Genomic DNA, 23186 nt, shown 5'->3' on the forward strand with positions numbered 1-23186 from the left:
TATGATCCTTTTTTTTTTTTTTTTTTTTTAAACATCTTTATTGGGGTATAATTGCTTTACAATGGTGTGTTAGTTTCTGCTTTATAACAAAGTGAATCAGTCATACATAAACATATGTTCCCATATGTCTTCCCTGTTGCGTCTCCCTCCCTCCCACCCTCCCCATCCCACCCCTCCAGGCTGTCACAAAGCACCGAGCCAATATCCCTGTGCCATGCGGCTGCTTCCCACTAGCTATCTACCTTACTGCGTTTGTTAGTGTGTATATGCCCATGACTCTCTCTCGCCCTGTCACAGCTCACCCTTCCCCCTCCCCATAACCTCAAGTCCGTTCTCTAAGAGGTCTGCGTCTTTATTCCTGCTTTACCCCTAGGTTCTTCATGACATTTTTTTCTTAAATTCCATATATATGTGTTAGCATACGGTATTTGTCTTTTTCTTTCTGACTTACTTCACTCTGTATGACAGACTCTAGGTCTATCCACCTCATTACAAATAGCTCAATTTCGTTTCTTTTTATGGCTGAGTAATATTCCATTGTATATATGTGCCACATCTTCTTTATCCATTCATCCGATGACGGGCACTTAGGTTGTTTCCATCTCCGGGCTATTGTAAATAGAGCTGCAATGAACATTTTGGTACATGACTCTTTTTGAATTTTGGTTTTCTCAGGGTATATGCCCAGTAGTGGGATTGCTGGGTCATATGGTAGTTCTATTTGTAGTTTTTTAAGGAACCTCCATACTGTTCTCCATAGTGGCTGAACCAATTCACATTCCCACCAGCAGTGCAAGAGTGTTCCCTTTTCTCCACATCCTCTCCAGCATTTATTGTTTCTAGATTTTTTGATGATGGCCATTCTGACTGGTGTGAGATGATATCTCATTGTAGTTTTGATTTGCATTTCTCTAATGATTAATGATGTTGAGCATTCTTTCATGTGTTTGTTGGCAGTCTGTATATCTTCTTTGGAGAAATGTCTATTTAGGTCTTCTGCCCATTTTTGGATTGGGTTGTTTGTTTTCTTGTTATTGAGCTGCATGAGCTGCTTGTAAATTTTGGAGATTAATCCTTTGTCGGTTGCTTCATTTGCAAATATTTTCTCCCATTCTGAGGGTTGTCTTTTGGTCTTGTTTATGGTTTCCTTTGCTGTGCAAAAGCTTTGAAGTTTCATTAGGTCCCATTTGTTTATTTTTGTTTTTATTTCCATTACTCTAGGAGGTGGGTCAGAAAGGATCTTGCTGTGATTTATGTCATAGAGTGTTCTGCCTATGTTTTCCTCTAAGAGTTTGATAGTTTCTGGCCTTACATTTAGGTCTTTAATCCATTTTGAGCTTATTTTTGTGTATGGTGTTAGGGAGTGATCTAATCTCATACTTTTACATGTACCTGTCCAGTTTTCCCAGCACCACTTATTGAAGAGGCTGTCCTTTCTCCATTGTACATTACTGCCACCTTTATCAAAGATAAGGTGTCCATATGTGCATGGGTTTATCTCTGGGCTTTCTATCCTGTTCCGTTGATCTATCTTTCTGTTTTTGTGCCAGTACCATACCGTCTTGATGACTGTAGCTCTGTAGTATAGTCTGAAGTCAGGGAGCCTGATTCCTCCAGTTCCTTCTTTCGTTCTCAAGATTGCTTTGGCTATTCGGGGTCTTTTGTGTTTCCATACAAATTGTGAAATTTTTTGTTCTATTTCTGTGAAAAATGCCAGTGGTAGTTTGATAGGGATTGCATTGAATCTATAGATTGCTTTGGGTAGTAGAGTCATTTTCACAATGTTGATTCTTCCAATCCAAGAACATGGTATATCTCTCCATCTATTTATATCATCTTTAATTTCTTTCATCAGTGTCTTATAATTTTCTGCATACAGGTCTTTTGTCTCCTTAGGTAGGTTTATTCCTAGATATTTTATTCTTTTTGTTGCAATGGTAAATTGGAGTGTTTTCTTGATTTCACGTTCAGATTTTTCATCATTAGTATATAGGAATGCCAGAGATTTCTGTGCATTAATTTTGTATCCTGCCACTTTACCAAATTCATTGATTAGCTCTAGTAGTTTTCTGGTAGCATCTTTAGGGTTCTCTATGTATAGGATCATGTCATCTGCAAACAGTGACAGCTTTACTTCTTCTTTTCCAATTTGGATTCCTTTTATTTCCTTTTCTTCTCTGATTGCTGTGGCTAAAACTTCCAAAACAATGTTGAATAATAGTGGTGAGAGTGGGCAACCTTGTCTTGTTCCTGATCTTAGTGGAAATGCTTTCAGTTTTTCACCATTGAGGATGATGTTTGCTGTGGGCTTGTCATATATGGCCTTTATTATGTTGAGGAAAGTTCCCTCTATGCCTACTTTCTGCAGGGTTTTTATCATAAATGGGTGTTGAATTTTGTCAAAAGCTTTCTCTGCATCTATTGAGATGATCATATGGTTTTTCTCCTTCAATTTGTTAATATGGTTTATCACATTGATAGATTTGCGTATATTGAAGAATCCTTGCATTCCTGGAATAAACCCCACTTGATCATGGTGTATGATCCTTTTAATGTGCTGTTGGATTCTGTTTGCTAGTATTTTGTTGGTGTATGATCCTTTTAATGAGTTGTTGGATTCTGTTTGCTAGTATGTTGTTGAGGATTTTTACATCTGTATTCATTAGTGATATTGGTCTGTAATTTTCTTTTTTTGTAGTATCTTTGTCTGGTTTTGGTATCAGGATGATGGTGGCCTCATAGGATGAGTTTGGGAGTAATCCTTCCTCTGCAATTTTTTGGAAGAGTTTGAGAAGGATGGGTGTTAGCTCTTCTCTAAATGTTTGACAGAATTCACCCGTGAAGCCATCTGGTCCTGGGCTTTTGTTTGTTGGAAGATTTTTAATCATAGTTTCCATTTCATTACTTGTGATTGGTCTGCTCATATCTTCTATTTCTTCCTGGTTCAGTCTTGGAAGGTTTTACCTTTCTAAGAATTTGTCCATTCTTCCAGGTTGCCCATTTTATTGGCATAGAGTTGCTTGTAGTAGTCTCTTAGGATGCTTTGTATTTCTGCGGTGTCTGTGGTAACTACTCCTTTTTCATTTATAATTTTATTGATTTGAGTACTCTCCCTCTTTTTCTTGATGAGTCTGGCTAATGGTTTATCAATTTTGTTTATCTTCGCAAAGAACCACATTTTAGTTTTATTGATATTTGCTATTGTTTTCTTTGTTTCTATTTCATTTATTTCTGCTCTGATCTTTATGATTTCTTTCCTTCTACTAACTTTGGGTTTTGTTTGTTCCTCTTTCCATAGTTCCTTTAGGTGTAAGGTTAGATTGTTTATTTGAGCTTTTTCTTGTTTCTTGAGGTGGGGTTGTATTGTTATAAACTTCCCTCTTAGAACTGCTTTTGCTGAATCCCATAGGTTTTAGATCATCATGTTTTTGTTGTCACTTTTCTCTAGGTATTTTTTGATTTCCTCTTTGATTTCTTCAGTGATCTTTTGGTTATTTAGTCATGTATTGTTTAGCCTCCATGAGTTTGTGTTTTTTACGTTTTTTCCCCTGTAATGTATTTCTAATCTCATAGCGTTGTGGGCAGAAAAGATGCTTGATATTATTTCAATTTTGTTAAGTTTTTCAAGGCTTGATTTGTGACCCAAGATGTGTTCTTTCTTGGAGAATGTTCCAAGTGCAGTTGAGAAGGAAGTGTAATCTGCTATTTTTGGATGGAATGTCCTATAAATATCAATGAAGTCTATGTGGTCTGTTGTGTCATTTGAAGCTTGTGTTTCCTTATTAATTTTCTGTCTGGATGATATATCCATTGGTATAAGTTAGGTGTTAGAGTCCCCCACTATCATTGTGTTACTGTCAATTTCCTCTTTTACAGCTGTTAGATTTGCCTTATGTATTGAGGTGCTTCTATTTTGGGTCCATATATATTTATAATTGTTATATATCCTTCTTGGATTGATCTTTTATTATTATGTATTGTCCTTCCTTTTCTCTTATAAAATTCTTTATTTCAGAGTGTATTTTATCTGAAATGAGTATTGCTATTCTAGCTTTCTTTTGATTTCCACATGCATGGAATAACTTTTTCCATTCCCTCACTTTCACTCTGTATATGTCCCTAGGTCTGAAGTGGGTCTCTTGTAGACAGCATACATATGGGTCTTGTTTTGTATCCATTCAGTGAGCCTGTGTCTTTTGGTCAGAGCATTTAATCCATTTACATTTAAGGTAATTATCAATATGTATATTCCTATTACCATTTTCTTGTTTTGTGTTTCTTTCTGTAGGTCTTTTCCTTCTCTTGTGTTTCCCACTTAGAGAAGTTCCTTTAGCATTTGTTGTAGAGCTGGTTTGGTGGTGCTGAAGTCGCTTACGTTTTGCTTGTTTGTAAAGCTTTTGATTTCTCTGTTGAATGTGAATGAGATTCCTGTCAGGTAGACTAATATTTGTTGTAGATTCTTCCCTTTTATCACTTTAAATATATTGTGCCACTCCCTTTTTGCTTGTAGAGTTTCTGCTGAGAAATCAGCTGTTAACCTTATGGGAGTTCCCTTGTATGTTATTTGTCATTTTTCCCTTGTTGCTTTTAATAATTTTTCTTTGGCTTTAATTTTTGTCAGTTTGAGTACTATGTGTTTTGGCCTGTTTCTCCTTGGGTTTATACTGCCTGGGACTCTGTGTGCTTCCTGGACTTGGGTGGCTACTTCCTTTCCCATGTTAGGGTAGTTTTCAATTATAATCTCTTCAAATATTTTCTTGGGTCCTTTCTCTCTCTCTTCTCCTTCTGGGACCCCTATAATACGAATGTTGGTGCACTTAATATTGTCCCAGAAGTCTCTTAATCTGTCTTCATTCCTTGTCATTCTTTTTTCTTTATTCTGTTCTGTGGCAGTGAATTCCACCATTCTGTCTTCCAGGTCACTTATCCGTTCTTCTGCCTCAGTTATTCTGCTCTTGATTCCTTCTAGTGTAATTTTCATTTCAGTCATTGTGTTGTTCATCTCTGTTTGTTTGTTCTTTAATTCCTCTAGGTGTTTGTTCTTTAATTCTTCTAGGTTTTTGTTAAACATTTCTTCCATCTGCTTGCTCTTTGCCTCCATTCTTTTTCCAAGGTCCTGGATCATCTTCACTCTAATTATTCTGAATTCTTTTTCTGGAAGGTTGCCTACCTCCACTTCATTTAGTTGTTTTTCTGGGGTTTTATCTTGTTCCTTCATCTGGTGCATAGTCCTCTGCCTTTTCATTTTGTTTATCTTTCTGCAAATGTGGATTTTTCCCATAGGCTGCAGGATTGTAGTTCTTCTTGCTTCTGCTGTCTGCCCTCTGGTGGATCAGGCTATCTAGGAGGCTTGTCTAAGCTTCATGGTGGAAAGGACTTGGGTGGTTAGAATTGGGTGTTGTTTTGGTGGCAGAGCTCAGTAAAACTTTAACCTGTATGTCTGCTGATATGTGGGGCTGAGTTCCCTCCCTGTTGGTTGTTTGGCCTGAGGTGACCCAGCCTTGGAGCCTACAGGCCCTTTGGTGGGGCTAATGGTAGACTCTGTGCGGGCTCACACCAAGCAGTACTTCCCAGAACTTCTGCTGCCAGTGTCCTTGTCCCCATGATGAGCCACAGCCACCCCCCACCTCTGCAGGAGACCCTCCAACACTATCAGGTAGGTCTGGTTTAGTCTCCTATGGGGTCACTGCTCCTTCCCCTTGGGTACTGATACACCCACGACTTTGTGTGTTCCCTCCAATAGTGGAGTCTCTGTTTCCTGCAGACCTGTTGAAGTCCTGCAGTCAAATCCTGCTAGACTTCAAAGTTTGATTCTCTGGGAATTCCTCCTCCCATTGCCAGACCTCCAGTCTGGGAAGCCTGTTGTGGGGCTCAAATCTTCAGTTGGTGGACTTCTGTGGTATAATTGTTTTCCAGTTTGTGAGTCACGCACGCAGCGGTTATGGGATTTGATTTTATTTTGATTGCCCCCTTCCTACCATGTCATTGCAGCTTCTCCTTTCTTTGGATGTGAGGTATCTTTCTTGGTGAGTTCCAGTGTCTTCCTGTTGATGATTGTTCAGCAGTTAGTTGTGATTCTGCTGCTCTCGCAAGAGGGAGTGAGCACAGGTCCTTCTACTCCACCATCTTGAACCAATCTCTGGAGAGCTTGCTGGGGTCAGTATTCCTTTTGGTTTTATTTTTAGACAGTATGTATTTTTGAGGACATCTGTGCAATAATATGCATTTTTCAAGTTTTCTCTTACTTTCAGCCTTTTCTGGAGGAAGGACTAATTATGATTCTGCATTGTTGGTTATTACTTAATCATACAGGCTGCAATACAACAATGATATAAGATGACTACATTGATTTTTGTTTCATTGCCTTCCTAGTCTTTTGATCAGGCAAATGCAGAGCTTTGAAAGCCTCTTTTTTTATGGTGAGCCAAGATCACATACATGTTCCCTGGAGAAGTGGATTTACTGAGGAGGGAATATTAACTCCTTCAGGGAAGGAGGCACCATTTGGTAAATTGTTCTATCCAGAGCTCTAAATGATATCCAGAAAGAGGTCATTTCTCTCACATGGGTGAGCATTTTGTTTTCTGAGAGAGTCTTCCCCACCTGACTATAGTTGGATCATTGTGGTTACTTTTCTGTTAAAGGTAAGATTTTGGAAGTTAATTGGCTGGATAGGATGGGAAAGTCATATGAGCTTTGCTAATTTTCCAGCATAATGGGGTTCTTTTTTTTTTTTTTCTTTATTTCCAGGTGCTTCTCATTTTAATTTTATCTTCCAAAGGTAGTTACTTGTATGATTTGGGTTTCCTTCTTTAAGAGATCATTTAACTGAAGTAGGCTGCAGAGTGGCAGTTGCTAGGACACCCTGAATCCCAATTCCCCATTTCCAGGGGGCATTTTAATTCAGAATAACAGTTACATGTTGTTCCTTGTCTACTTCCTAGATACTTTCAGATAGTTTTCAGTTTAAAATGCCTTGTGTCAGATAAGAGATCAGAAGAAAATATAGATAAGTAAAACAGTGTTTTAGAAAGCAGAAAAATACATTTTTTTGCATACCATTTTTTTTTTTTTTGAAAACAAAGTTTACATATTTCTCTGTGGAGAGAGGATTTTTTTTTTTTGCTGGTGGGGGGAACTTTTTATATTCCTGGAATAAAGGAAAAATACAAAACAAATAGGAGAAATAAGCACCTTATTATTCTGGAAAATCAACTGTACTTTTTAACTTGATTTATATAAAGAAAATAAGCCAACATTTAAAGGGCAAAAACATATGCTATTTAAGTTACTGAATTCTCAAAATAACTCTCAATGGACAAACACAGAAAAATAAAATAAATTTTACAATTTCAAAGATCCATTTTTACAGATTCTTATGGCTTTTCTTTTTGACAAGTTTATGTTTCTGGTTAGGTTTATAACAATAATTTCCTTTTGCATAGCATTTTATGATTTCCTCTGGGAAGTTCTCTGTCATAGCACTTGATGCTTTAAATTGAAATAATCTACTTGTGTGGATCACTGCTTCAGCTTGAATATAAGCTCCATGAAGATGGGGACTGACTTCATCTTTGTATTTCCAGTGCCCAGCACAGGGTCTGGAATGGAATAGACCTTGAAAGTGTTGCCACAATGACTTTGTGATTTATATTACTTAAAAACTTTGGGAGTTTGCCTTTATTTATATATTCATTTAACAGATATTTATTTAATACCTAGTTTCAGCTGGACACTGTGACAGGTGTTGGGGATACAACAAAAAGAAACAGAAAAATATTCCGGAGCTTACATTCTTGCCAGAGGGGGCAGAAATAATCCTTATAGTAAATAAGTAATTCTTATGGTATGCTTAAACGTGTTGAGTGCTATAGGAAAATTAGGACAGGTGACAGGAATCAGAAATGTGGGGAAAGTTTGCAATATTTATGGTGGTCAGATTGGTCTCATTGAAGAGGTGAGATTTAAGCAACAACTTGAAGAATGTTGAGGAGTCACCCATGTGGAGATGTGGAGAAAGAGAATTTTAGGAAGACGTAGTAGCCTTTGCAAATCCCCTAAAGTTGAGGTGTGCCTGAATTATAAGAGAAATAGCAAGAAGGCCAAGTTGTGTGAGAATAGTAGGAGGTGAAATCAGACAGGTGAAAGGGAAATAGATCATAAAGGATCTTTAAAAAACATTTTGTTTTACTCTGAATGAAATGCTAAACCTCTTGAGGGTTTTGAACAAGGTGCAACATGATCTCTCATGTTTTGGAAAGATTACTTTGGTGATTTTGTTGAGAATAGAATATAGCAGGGCAAACAAGTAGACTAGTTAGGAATAGTCCAGTTGGGAGAAGATAGTGGCTTGGATCAAGGTGATATCTGTGGAGGTAGTGAGAAGTAGTTGGATTCTAGATCTATTTGAAAGGATTCCTTTCTTTTTGTATGCTGGAACATCCTTTTAATCATTATATAAGTATGGCCTTCCTCTTACAGATTATGCTGTTTTAAATTGAATGACTGAAGAGATACTGGTATCTTTACCATAGATATGAATAACAACTAACCCTTGTCTTTTAAAAATATTTTTATTGGAGTATAGTTGGTTTACAATGTTGTGTTAGTTTCAGGAGTGCAGCAAATTGAATCAGTTATACATATACATATATTCACTCTTATTTAGATTCTTTTCCCATATAGGCCATTACAGAGTATTGAGTAGGGTTCCCTGTGCTATACAGTAGGTCCTTATTAGTTACCTATTTTATATATAGTAGTGTGTATGTGTCAATCCCAATCTCCCAGTTTGTCCCCCCCTCTCCCCCCAGTAACCATAAGTTTGTTTTCTACATCTGTGACTCTCTCTCTGTTTTGTAAATAAGTTCATTTTTTTTAAGATTCCACATATAAGCAGTATTATATGGTATTTGTCTTTCTGTGTCTGACTTACTTCACTCAGTATGACAATCTCTAGGTCCATACATGTTGCTGCAAATGGCATTATTTTGTTCTTTTTTATGGCTGAGTAATATTCCATTGTACATATGTACCACATCTGCTTTACCCATCCCTCTGTTGATGGACATTTAGGTTGCTTCCATGTCCTGGCTATTGTAAATAGTGCTGCAGTGAACATAGGGGTGCATGTATCTTTTTGAATTATGGTTTTCTCTGGGTATATGCCCAGTAGTGGGATTATTGGATAATGTGGTAGCTCTGTTTTTAGGTGGTTTTTTTTTTTTTTTTTTTTTTTTTTTGCGGTACGCGGGCCTCTCACTGCTGTGGCCTCTCCTGCTGCGGAGCACAGGCTCCAGACCGCAGGCTCAGCAGCCATGGCTTATGGGCCCAGCTGTGCCATGGCATGTGGGATCTTCCTGGACCGGGGCATGAACCCACATCCCCCACATTGGCAGGTGGACTCTCAACCACTGTGCCACCAGGGAAGCCCTGTTTTTAGTATTTTAAGGAACCTCCATACTGTTCTCCATAGTGTCTGTACCAATTTACATTCCCACCAACAGTGTAGGAGGGTTCCCTTTTCTCCACACTGTATCCACCATTTACTGTTTGTAGATTTTTTGATGATGGCCATTCTGACTGGTGTGAGATGATACCTCATTGTAGTTTTGATTTGCATTTCTCTAATAATTAGCTATGTTGAGCATCTTTTCTTGTGCTTTTTGGCCATCTGTATGCCTTCTTTGGAGAAATGTCTATTTAGATCTTACCCCCATTTTTTGATTAAGTTGTTGTGGTTTTTTTCGATATTGAGCTGCATGAGCAGTTTTGGAGATTAATCCCTTGTTGGTTGCTTTGTTTGCAAATATTTTCTCCCAGTCTGAGGGTTGTCTTTTCATTTTGTTTGTGGTTTACTTTGCTGTGCAAAAGCTTTTAAGTTTAACTAGGTCCCATTTTTTTATTTTACTCTAGGAGGTGGATCAAAAAACATCTTACTGTGATTTATGTCAGAGAGTGTTCTTCCTATGTTTTCCTTTAACAGTTTTATAGTATCTGTCTTTAAGATTATTAATCCATTTGGAGTTAATTTTTGTGTATGGTGTTAGGAAGTGTTCTAATTTCATTCTTTTACATGTAGCCATCCAGCTTTCCCAGAACCACTTATTGAAGGGACTGTCTTTTCCCATTGTATATTCTTGCCTCTTTTGTCATAGTGACCACAAGTGCGAGAGTTTATCTCTGAGCTTTCTATCCTATTCCATTGATCTATATTTCTGTTTTTGTGCCAGCACCATAGTGTTTTGATGACTGTAGCTTTGTAGTATAGTCTGAAGTTAGGGAGCCTGATTCCTCCAGCTCTGTTTTTCTTTCTCAAGATTGCTTTGGCTATTCGTGGTCTTTTGTGTTTCCAAGAAAATTGTAAAATTTTTTGTTCTACTTCTGTAAAAATGCCATTGGAAGTTAGGTAGGAATTGCATTGAATCTGTAGATTGCTTTGGTTAGTATAGTCATTTTGACAATATTGATTCTTCCAATCCAAGAGCATGGTATATGTCTCCATCTGTTTGTGTCATCTTTGATTTCTCAGTGTCTTATAGTTTTATGACTATAAATCTTTTGCCTCCTTAGGTAAGTTTATTCCTATGTATTTTTTTCTTTCTGATGCAGTGGTAAATGGAATTGTTTTCTTAATTTCCCTTTCTGATCTTTCAGTGTTAGTATATAGGAATGCAAGAAATTTCTGTGTATTAATTTTGTTTCCTGAAACTTTACCAAATTAGTTGATGAGCTCTAGTAAATTTTTGGTAGTGTATTTAGGATTTTCTATGTATAGTATCATGTCATCTGCAAACAGTGACAGTTTTACTTCCTCTTTTCCAGTTTGGATTCCTTTTATTTCTTTTTCTTCTCTTATTGCTGTGGCTAGGACTTTCCAAACTCTGTTGAATAAAAGTGGCAAGAGAAGATATCCTTGTCTTTTTTGTGGTCTTCGAGGAAATGCTTTCAGTTTTTCACCATTGAGAATGATATTCGCTATGGGTTTGTCATATGTGGCCATTATTACATTGAGGTGGATTCCCTCTTTGCCCACTTTCTGGTGAGTTTTTATCATAAATCTGTGTTGAATTTTGTCAGAAGTTTTTTCTGCATCTATTGAGATGATCATATGGTTTTTATTCTTCAGATTATTAATGTGGTGTATCACATTGACTTATTTGCATGTATTGAAGAATCCTTGCATCCCTGAGATAAATCCCACTTGATTACAGTGTTTGATCTTTTTAATGGGTTGTTGGATTCTGTTTGCTAGTGTTTCGTTGAGGGATTTTGTGTCTACGTTCATCAGTGATATTGGCCTGTAATTTTCTTTTCTTTTTTTTTTTTTGCAATATCTTTGTCTAGTTTTGGGATCAGGGTGATGGTGGCCTTGTTAAATGATCTTGGGAATGTTGCTTCCTCTGCAGTTTTTTGGTAGAACTTCAGAAGGATAGATGTTAACTCTTCTCTAAATGTTTGATAGAATTCTCCTGTGAAGCCATCTGGTCCTGGACTTTTGTTTGTTGGAAAATTTTAAATCACAGTTTCAATTTCAGTACTTGTTGGTCTGTTCATATTTTCTATATTTTCTTAGTTCTGTCTTGGAAGGTTGTACCTTTCTAAGAATTTGTCCATTTCTTCTATGTTGTCCATTTTATTGGCATATAGTTGCTTGTGGTAGTCTCTTATGATCCTGAAAGGATTCCTTGATAGATTAGTTATTCAGTATGAAATTAAGACTCAAGGATGACTCCAATAATTTTGGGCTCAAGCACTGACTAGGTAGTTATATACATGATCTCATTTAATCTTTATATGAATAGTATGAATAAAATCTTTTTTATCTCCTTTTGACAGACAAGAAAACTGAGGTCTAGAGCATGCTGGAGATTTGCCCAAAGCCTTAAAATTACTAAGTGGCAGAGCTATGATTCAAGTTTATGTCTGTCAACCTTAGGATTATGATCTTTTCAATACATAAGAACAGAATAGGGCTTCCCTGGTGGCGCAGTGGTTGAGAGTCCACCTGCCGATGCAGGGGACATGGGTTCGTGCCCCAGTCTGGGAGGATCCCACATGCTGCGGAGCGGCTGGGCCCGTGAGCCATGGCCACTGAGCCTGTGCGTCCAGAGCCTGTGCTCCGCAATTGGAGAGGCCATAACAGTGAGAGACCCGCGTACCGCAAAAAAAAAAAAAAAAAAAAAAGAACAGAATAGACAGTCTTCCCTAAAATTTGTACCAGTGACTTTATACCATTTTTGGCATTTAAAATTTCCACATCTTTCTTGATGCAATGCCATTATCCTTAAATAAAAACTTAATATAAAAAGTAGTTAGAGGCTAGATATATTCCAGGAGTGCCTGGAAGAAACAAATCCAAAACTTCAAAAACCCAGAAGGATCATGCCCTCCCAGAAGGATCTTACAGATATTCTTACAGATAAAGCTCCAATGTAGGTGAGTTTAAAAACAAAAATTTTAAAACACACTAGGAAACAATGTAGTGGATGGAAGATAGGAATCTCAACAAATACTAGGATTAAACTCCAAGGACTTCCAAAGAGGAGGTATAAGCCCATTTGTTTAAAATGATTAAAGCCATAAAGGGAAGAATCATAAACTAAAGAGAACATATCATAAAAAGAGATTATACTTGTTTATAAAAGAACCAAATAGAACATCTGAAAGTGAAATATATATAATCATTGACATTAAAAACTCTGAAGTTGGGTTAAATATCTAATTAGATACCACTGAAGAGAGATTAATGAAGTAGAAGCCAGAACTGAGGAGCACAGAGATGTATAGAAATGAAATATATAGAAGAGCAGTTGTCATATTAAGATGAGGAATTCCAGAAGAAAATCACATAGAAGCAATATTCAAAATAATGACTTACGAAAGACATGAATCTTTCATATTGTAAGTACAACTCCTGAAAAATAAGTAAAAATATATCCTTGAAATCTTTCTCCCCAATATGTTACAATGAAATTGCAGAATACTATAGATAAAGAGAAGTTCTTCAAAACAACTAGGGAGAAATATACAATATTTTAAGATGAATGATTGTTCTGAGGTTCTTGAATTTTAAGAATAGGAAGGTAGAATTATTTAAATTTATACTTTATATCAGGTATTGATCTTTGTATATTCTGGATACGAGTTCTTTGTGGAGGTGGCAAATATCTTCTCCCAGTCTGTGGCTTCTCTTTTCATATCTTAATGGTGTCTTTCAAAAACAAAAGTATCTTTTAATCCAATTTATCATTTTTTTCTTTAATATTTTATGTTTTTGGTGTTCTATATAAGAAATTTTTACTAATCAAAGACCACAAAATTTTTCTCCTGTTTTCTTCTACAAGTTTTATAATTTTAGGTTTTACATTTAGATCTATGATCCATTTGAGTTAATTTTTATATATGATTTTAAGTAAGAGTTGATACTTATTTTCAGCACCATTTTTTGAAAAGACTTTCATTTCCTCATTGAATTGCCTTGCAAGTCAATTGCTCATATATGTGTAGGTCTATTTCTGGACTCTATAATCTGTCCCATTGATCTATGTATCTATCTTTTTGAAATAGCAAGCTGTCTTGATTACTGTAACTTTTTAGCAGTTTTTTTCTCTTTTTTCTGTATTAAATTGCTTTGATTATACTAGGTTCTTTGAATTTTCTAATACAACTAGAGTAATCTAGTAAATTTCTACAAAAAGACTTCTGGGATTTGAATGTCATTGTATTGAATTTATATACATCAATTTGTGAGAAATGCCATCTTAACAAATTTTAGTCTTTCATCCATGAACATATGCCATATATTTCCACTTATTTAGGTATTCTTCAGATTCTTTCAGCAATATTTTGTAATTTTTAGGGTAGAAGTCCTGGACATCTGTGGTTAATTTCTAGGTGTTTGCAGTTTTAGTGTTACTGTGAATGGGATTCTCAAATTTTTATTTTCCATTTGCCTGCTGGTAGTACAATTGTTTGCTGCTGGTACAATTGATTTTGTATTTATATTCACTTTGTATCCTGTGACCTTGCTAAATTTGTTTTTAAGTTCAAGTAGTTGTTTTGTAGATTTTCTGAGATTTTCTATGTAAACGTTATCTTCTGTAAGTAAGGACACTTTTATTTCTTCTTTTGTAGTTTTTATGCCTTTCGTTTTTCTTGCATTATTGCAACAGTTTGGTGCTTCATAATGATGTTGAATAGATGTAGTGAAAGTGGACATCCTTTTCTTATTCTTGATCTCAAGGAGAAGCAATAAAATCTTACACCATTAAGTGTGCTATTAGCTATAAGTGGGTTTTATTGTTTGTTTTTTAATTGCATGTCACTTATCAGTTTCAGGACATTTCCAACTATTCTTAGTTTGAGAAAAGTTCTTTTTTAACATGAATGCATGTTGGATTTTGTCAAATGTTTTTTTCTGTATCTATTGAAATAACAATTGGTTATTCTCCTTTTCATTGTTGAAAGGGTGAATTACATTGCTTGATTTTCAAATGTTAAAACAACCTTGCATTCTTTGTTTATTTAACACTTTTTGTTCAATTTATCCTAAGTATTTTATGTTTTGTGATCCTATTATAAATGGAATTGTTTTTTAAATCTCATTTTGAGCTTATTCAATGCTCCTGCATAGATATACATTTAATTTTTGTATGACTTGTATCCTACACTGTTGCTGAAATAATTTTTTAGCTTAAATTGTTTTTTGTATGTGCATTCCTTAGGATTTTCTATATAAAAGATTGTATCATTAGCAAGTAGATATAATTTTACTTCTCCTTTTCAAATATGAATGCTTTTTTTTTTCTTTTTCTTGCCTACTTGCCCTTGCTAGAATATCTACTACAATGTTGAACAGAAATGGTGAGAGCAAACATGCTTATCCTACCCCAGATCTTAGGGTGAAAAACTTTCAGCCTTGCACCATTAACAATGGTAATTAGTTGTGGGATTTTTAAAAATTCCTTTCTGTTCATTTGTCTTCCAGTGTTTTTGTCTCATGAAAAGTATCAAATTTTGTGAAGTGCTTTTTCTGCATCTATTGAGATGATCATGTGATTTTTGTCCTTTATTCTAGTAATGTGGTATATTGCACTAATTGATTTTCATATCTTGAACCAACATTTGAATTTCATTGAATTTCAACATTAAATCCCACTTGTGGTTTACAGTCATTTTTGTATATTGCTGGATTTGGTTTGCTAGTATTTCATTGAGGATTTGGGGGGTCAATATTCATAAAGGGTATTGATGTGTAGTTTTTATGTGATGTCTTTGATTTTAGTATCAAGACCATCCTGGCCTCAAGGAATGAGTTTGGAAGTGTTCTCTCTTCTTCATTTTTGGGGAAGAGCTTGTTAAGGATTGGTGTTAACTTTCCTTTAAAAGTTCAGTAGAATTTACCAGTGAAGACATCTGCATTTGGATATTTCCTGGTGATAAGTTTTTTGATTATTATATCAGTATTTTTGTTTAGGTCTATACAGATATTAGTGTTTCTTCTTTAGTCAGTTTTGTTTGTGTCTTCCCAGAATTTTCCTCATATCATCTAGGTTATCTAATTTGTTAGCATACAATTGGTCATAGTATATCCTCTATTTAATTCCTGATTTTATGCATTTACTGTCCTTTTTTTTCTTAGACAATATAAAGATTCGTCTATTTTATTGATCACATAAAACAACAATTTTTGGTGTTATTGATTTTCTCTACTGTTTTTCTATTATTCGTTTACTTCCATCCTTTATTATTTCCTTTATTCTGCCTTCTTTGGGTTTAGTTTGCTTTATTTTTAAGCTTCAAAAGGTGAAATATAAGCAGATTACATTATTTCTTTAAGATGTTTCTTTCTTTAATATAAGCATATCCAGCTATATATTTCTGCATAAGTACTGCTTTCTATGCATCCTTAGCTTTTGATAGATAGTAGCTTTGTTTACATTCATGCTAAGGTATTTTATAAATTCCTTTCTGATTTCCTCTTTCACCCTCTTGGTTATTTAGGAAAGTGTTGTTTAATTTCTACATGTTTTTGAATTCCTTAAATTTCCTTCTGTTATTGATTTCTAATTTCCTTCTATTTTGTTTGGAGAGAATACTTTCCATGATTTCCTTATGTTAAATTTATTGAGACTTGTTTTATGCTCTACGTTTTAGTCTTTTCTGAAAAATATACCTGTAAAAGTGAGGAGAATGTATATTTTACTGTTGAGTAGAATGTTCTATATATCTAGCTGTTTTAGTGTTGCTCAATTCTTATATTTCCTTGTTGATATTCTAGTTGTTCTAGTTGTTTCTATTCATTATATAAAGTGGGATATTGAAGTTTTCAGCTATTATTGTTGACTTGTGTATTTGTCCCTTTAATTCTGACTGTTTCTGTGTTATTTGTTTTGGGACACTCTTGTTAGGTGCATTTATATTTGTAATTGCTATATCTTCTTAATGAATTGCCCTTTCTACATTATAAAATATCCTTCTTTGTGTGTACTAAAAATTTTTGTCTTAAAGTCAATTTTTCTGATATTAGTATATATAGGCATTCCAGCTCAGTTTTGCTTTGTTTGGTATATTATTTTCCTTCCTTCTACTTTCAACCTATTTGTGTGTTTGTATCTCAAATACATCTCTTGTAGACAGCATATGGTTGGCTCACTAAAAAAAAAAAATTCATTCTGACATATACTGCCTTTTAATTGGAGTGTTTAATCCACTTACATTTATTGTAATTACTGATAAGCTAAGATCATTTTGCTATTGCCTTTAAGTGGTTTATGCCTCCCTCCCTATTTATTCCTCTATAACTGCCTTCTATTGTGTTAGATAAGTATTATCTAGTGTACTATTTAATTCCCTTCTTACTGATTTTACTGTATTTTAATTTTTCTTTTCTTTTTTTTTACATCTTTATTGGAGTATAATTGCTTTACAATGGTGTGTTAGTTTCTGCTTTATAACAAAGTGAATCAGCCATACATATACATATGTTCCCATATCTCTAATTTTTCTTTTCTTAATGGTTGTCCTAGGGATTGCAATGAATATAATTTAATTGATAGCAGTCTAGTTTGAATTAATTTCAACTTAATTTCAATAATATGCATACATATTTATTGTCCTACAAATTACATCTGAATACATTATGTACACTCCATGCAGATTTGTAATTACTGCTTTGTGTGGTTGTCTTCTATATGTAGGAGAAAAAAATATCTACAAACATAAAATATGTTTATACTGTCTTTTTTTTTTTTGTGGTACATGGGCCTCTCACTGCTGTGGCCTCTCCTGCTGCAGAGCACAGGCTCTGGATGCGCAGGCTCACTGGCCACGGCTCACGGGCCCAGCCGCTCCGCAGCATGTGGGATCTTCCCAGGCTGGGACACGAACCTGTGTCCCCTGCATCGGCAGGCGGACCCTCAACCACTGCACCACCAGGGAAGCCCTATATACTGTCTTTTATATTTACCTATCTAGTTACATTTACTGGTGCTCTTTATTTCTTCATGTGGATTTCAGTTATTTTCTAATGTTCTTTCATTTCTACTAGAAGGACATCCTTTAGTTTTTCTTGTAGGGCAGGTATGATTATCTGCTAATGTCTTAATGTCTCTTCATTTTTGAAGAGTATTTCTGATGCCTATCAAATATTTTCTTTCAGCACTTTGAATATGTTATCCCTCTGCTTTCTGACTTCCATGTTTCTGATGAGAACTCAGCTGTTAATCTTACTGAGGATTCCTTGAACATAATGAGTTGCTATGATGTTTGTTGCTGTGTTCAAGAGTTTTTGGTCTTTGACTTTTGACAGTTTGATTATGTCTAAATATGGATCACTCCTTTTTCATAGGTGGAAGAAGGAAAAATTAAAAATTATTTTAATTTCAGATTTTTTTTGTCTTTTGGATCTGGCTTTTTATTCCAATCTAGCAATGTCTGCTTTTCACTGGAATGTTTATTTATATATTTGTTCTATTTTAGTGTAATTATTGATATGTTGTACTTAAATGAAATATCTTGGTATTCATTTTCTTACTGCCTCTTCTGTTTCTTGTTACTCTGTTGTTCTTTTACTGCCTTCATTTGGGTTAATAAAATTTTTGTTTAGTGTTATATATCTTCTGTATTGCATTCTTAGTAACATTATTTTATATTTACTTTAATGGTTTCTCTAGAACTAAAAATATGCAATTATAACTTACCAAATTCTTTAAAAATTTTTTGTTAAAAATTTGTTTAGAGTACTTTTAGGTCACAGCAAAATTGAGAGGAATGTACAGAGCTTTCTCAAATAATGCAGTCCCCACACACGCATAGGCTCCCCCATTATCAATGTCCCCCACCAGAGTGGTATATCTGTTACAATTGATGAACCACTTGACACATCATAATCAACCCAAAGTCCATTAGGGTTCACCCTTAGTATTGCACTTTCTATTGGTTTGTATAAATATGTAATTACAAGTATTCATCATTGTAGTCATACAGACAATTTTCACTGCCCTAAAAATCCTCTACTGCCTATTAATCTCTCCATCCCCTAACATTTGATCTTGTTATTATCTCCATACTTTACCTTTTTTCAGAGTGTCATATGGTTGGAATCACACAGTATGTATGTAGCATTTTCATATTGGCTTCTTTTGATTATTAACATGCATTTAATTTTTTTCTGTGTCTTTCCATAGCTTGATAACTCATCAAGCCATTTCAGAGTCAATATTTTCGCATTTCACCCTTAACACTTCACACTGTGTACTTTGTAATTACTACCTTTTTTTAACTCAAAACTTATTCTTTCTACATTCTACTAACCTCGCATCAGTTTAATTCTATTTATCCATCCCAATTCTTGATGCTGTTGTTGTCATATATTTTCCTTCTACATACTTTGCAAACCTCCCTTAAGATGTCATTAAAAAAAAAACTTTAGTTAGTAGCCTTTAAAAAACGTTTGAGACAAAAATAGTTTATTATATTTACATGCTTATTCACTATTTTAGTGTTATTTATATGTTCTTATAGCTATGAATCCCATCTAATATATTTTTGCATCTTTTAGCTTTTCATGTAGTGAAGATCTGCTGGCAATAAATTCTGTCAACTTTAATTTATTTATCTGGGAATGTTTTATTTTACTTTTTTTTTTTTTTTTTTTTTTTTGCGGTACACGGGCCTCTCACTGTTGTGGCCTCTCCCGTTGCGGAGCACAGGCTCTGCACGTGCAGGCTCAGCGGCCATGGCTCACGGGCCCAGCCGCTCCACGGCATGTGGGATCTTCCTGGACCAGGGCACAAACCCGTGTCCGCTGAATCAGCAGGAGGACTCTCAACCACTGCGCCAGCAGGGAAGCCCCTATTTTACCCTTATTTTTAAGGATATTTTATTGAATATTGAATTATGGGTTGCAAGTTTTGTTCTTTCATCACTTTAGAAATGTCATTTACTCTCCTCCATTATTTTTGAAAAGAAGTCAATGGACATTCTTATTGTTGTCCTTCTGTATGTATTATGGCTTTTTTTCTGGTTGCTTTCAAGCTTTTTTATTTATATGTATTTTTTATCAGTTTGACGATTATGTGCCTAGGTTGAGGTATTTTTTTCTTTTCTTTCTTGCTTTTTTGCTTTTGGGGCATTTGCTGCTTTAATAGATGGCTTGTTCCTCTCTTTATTTACAATAAATTTATTTATTTTATTTTTATTTTTGGCTGTTTTGGGTCTTTGTTGCTGTGGGTGGGCTTTCTCTGGTTTTGGCGAGTGGGGGCTACTCCTCATTGTGGTGCGTGGGCTTCTCATTGCAGTGGCTTCTCTTATTGTGGAGCATGGGCTCTAGGCCCGCAGGCTTCAGTAGTTGTGGCACGCAGGCTCAGTAGTTGTGGCTCGTGGGCTCTAGAGCGCAGGCTTAGTAGTTGAGACGCATGGTATTAGTTGCTCCATGGCATGTGGGATCTTCCCGGGCCAGGGCTCGAACCGGTGTCCCCTGCATTGGCAAGCAGATTCTTAACCACTGTGCCACCAGGGAAGCCCTGTTCCTCTCTTTAATTACAAAAAGAATGAGACCCAAATAAAAAAACTCCTACATTTTCAATAAATGAAAATATACAAAACTCAATATTTATTCATATTTACTAGAGGTACAAAGTATAATTACTATCACAAAATTTTAAAATTAAAATTTGTATTTACCTCTCTCCTTACTAATGAATATTCTAAGTAAGCTGAGCATGTAATCCCACAAGCACTAGATATGGGTGGATTTTCTGATAATAAAATGTTTACACATCATGAGGAACAAAGAAGTTCACCATGAGTGAACTTCTTTTCCCTTCTCTTTCTAAGGACTTTAATTTCTCATGATTGCCTCCATATAGGGTAACTGTGGCACCATGGAAGACTCAATAATCGCTATTTCTTGGTGTTTTTTTTTAAATATTTTTATTTGGGCTGCATCGGGTCTTAGTTGTGGCATGTGGGATTTTCGTTGCCACGTGTGGGATCTTTGTTGCAGTGTGAGGGATCTTTAGTTGTGGCATGCAGGATCTTTAATTTCGGCATGTGGGCTCTTAGTTGTGGCATGCAGGATTTAGTTCCCCGAACCCAGGTTCCCTGCATTGGGAGCACAGAGTCTTAACTGCTGGACCAACATGGATGTCCCATGTATCTTGTAATACATACAGAGTTTTATCAAGAATCCCTGGAAAAGGGGACATTATGTTATACACTGTCAGGATAATTAAAAACAATACCAGTCATTTACTTTTTAAACAAGAGAATCTGATTGAATTAAATGTGGGTAAAACTCAGTGGACTATTTATTTACTGACCGCATTGCATGGCCTGTGGGATCTTAGTTCCCTGACCAGGGATTGAATCTGGGCCCACAGCAGTGAGAGTGCAGAGTCCTAACCACTGGACCACCAGGGAACTCCCTCAATGGACTCTTTAAATTGAACTTCAGTGATTTACTCATTTGTACAAGAACATGAAAATCCAAGGTCTTACATCATGATAAATTGTCTAGAAACTCATCTTACTATGAATGCATAAGACCCTGAAAAGGTTGTCTTGTGATGTCTGAAGCATGTTCACAGATGATTTATGCCAGAACAGAGGCCATGAAGAACTCTGAAGGATAGTTATCAGCTGTTAAGTGTTCCAATTTTTAGGTAAGTACACTTCTCCTTTAAATGCTGTACTTGCCAGCTAATATCATTCTTGTTTGAATAGTCTTTTCTTCATCTTCCTTTTTCCTTTATGTTAAGGTGATTATCAACTTTATATAAGCACCCACAGATAACCGTTCATTATTAGAACACTCATTATGTTTAGGCCACTCCCTGACAACATGTAGAGAAATCTTAATGCTTTCAATGAGATATTTCCAATATAAATTTTAAAGCAGATAATTTTTTTCCTACACAGGAAATTACCTAGTATCATCAACAGTCTGTAAGCTCTTAATATTGTACATCAACTAAACCTCAATTTAAAAAATTGAAACAAAAGAAAACAGTATGTAGGTTCTTCTGAGTTTTCATAAGAGATGAGTAAAGTCCCTTTACTCACCTGCTTTCTAAAAATGTCCTTGCGCATTTCAGCCTAGGTCTTGAGGTACACATTCTTTTGGGTCTCCTCAATCCTATTCTCATATTTTGAATCTGGTAACAGAAAATGAAACAGGAAAATTATTTTATTTTATTTTTTGGCCCCGCAGCACGGCTTGTAGGATCTTAGTTTCCTGACCAGGGATCGAACACAGGCCCACAGCAGTGAAAACGTGGAGTCCTAACGATTGGACCGCCAGGGAATTCCCAGGAACTTTTTTAAAAAAACTGATTTAATCTTTGGCCTAAGAACTCCAATGCTCAAGTAATGAAATGGAGAATATACATTTATATACTAACTCACACATTCCTTGTTATTTTTTCTTTTTATTTATCCTGTATGAGGTTTTCTGAGATTCTAAGATACCTAATTCATTATATTTTTTATTACATTTGGGAAATTTTTGGCTTATTCTGGGGCTCTGTTTATTTTTCTTCCATTTCTTTTTTGTGTTCTTCAGATTATATTACTTTAAAATTGATCCATCTTCAAATTCACTGACTCTTTTCTGTCTCTAATTTGGTGTTAAGCCCATCAAGTTAGTTTTTCATTTTAATTACTGTACTTTTTAGTTATAGAATGTTTACTTGATCTTTTAAAAAAGTTTTCATTTTTCTGATGAAATTTCCTATCCGTTCACACATGAAAATTATAATTTTCTTTAATTCCTATAACATGTTTTCTTTTTGTTCTTTGAGTATAACAGCCAATTTAAAATGTCTTTGTCTGCTAAATAGTACATCTGAATCTCACTGTGGATTTGTATTAATTGCTTCTCTCCACTCCTTTGATTAAGGATTAAAATTAATTAATTAGCTAATTAATTAATTAAAGTATCTAGTAACTTTAGATTGTGATACCTTTTAGAGAATGGATTCTGTTATCCTCTTCTGAAGCAAATTGGTGTTTATTATAGAAGTCAGTTCAATTACTGATCATTTCAAGGCTGATTACCTTAAACTTCACTAGGCATGGTTTTAAATTTTATTGAGATAGATTTGTCAGACACCCTAGGTATTTCTGAACTACTCTAACTTGGGTCCAAGCTTTCTCACACATGAAGGTTTTATCAGAGCTTGGTTTTCAGGAAATATAGAATAGTTCTTTCTTTAGGACATGGTTCTTATTTCTAAGGTATGTCCCTTCTGGTATCTCAATTGACTATTATGTATGAGGTGTTAGAAGTTCTTCCACTTTAGCTGTACTGGGCTCCCAACACCGTCTTACCCAGCATTGCTTCATCTCTAGTACAGTTAGTCCCCTACATACAAACCTTCAAGTTGTGACCTTTCAAAGTTGTGAGCATGCGTTCACATGTCCAATCATGTAAGTTAGTTCATGTGTCTAGTGTACGTGTCACATGCTTGCATCCTCTACAAGTGGTTGTGCTTTTGTGTACTTTACAGTACTGTGTAGAGTACAGTAGTACAGTATCTTTACTTCAAGTCCAGGGTGTCTGGAAGCAAGCATAAAAGTAGCAGTGATGTAGCTGGTACCGGTAAGAAGCACCAAGTGGTAACGATGGAAACAAAAGTGAAACTTATTGAGAGAGTAGAGCAAAGCAAAAAGATGATAGACGT

The 23186-nt window shown here is 35.4% G+C and overlaps 1 protein-coding gene and 1 non-coding gene across 2 annotated transcripts in view; one reads left to right on the top strand and one right to left on the bottom strand.

The window, feature by feature from the left end:
* The window catches only part of AGBL4 (AGBL carboxypeptidase 4), a 1394453-nt gene that overhangs the window by 211303 nt on the left and 1159964 nt on the right, over positions 1-23186 (top strand). The window lies entirely within an intron of this gene.
* Positions 20853-20925, bottom strand: TRNAE-CUC (transfer RNA glutamic acid (anticodon CUC)). The gene has a single exon. It is a non-coding gene; the product is annotated as a tRNA-Glu (tRNA).

The sequence above is a fragment of the Orcinus orca genome, chromosome 1 (assembly GCF_937001465.1).
Source record: "Orcinus orca chromosome 1, mOrcOrc1.1, whole genome shotgun sequence".
Lineage (NCBI taxonomy): Eukaryota > Metazoa > Chordata > Mammalia > Artiodactyla > Delphinidae > Orcinus > Orcinus orca.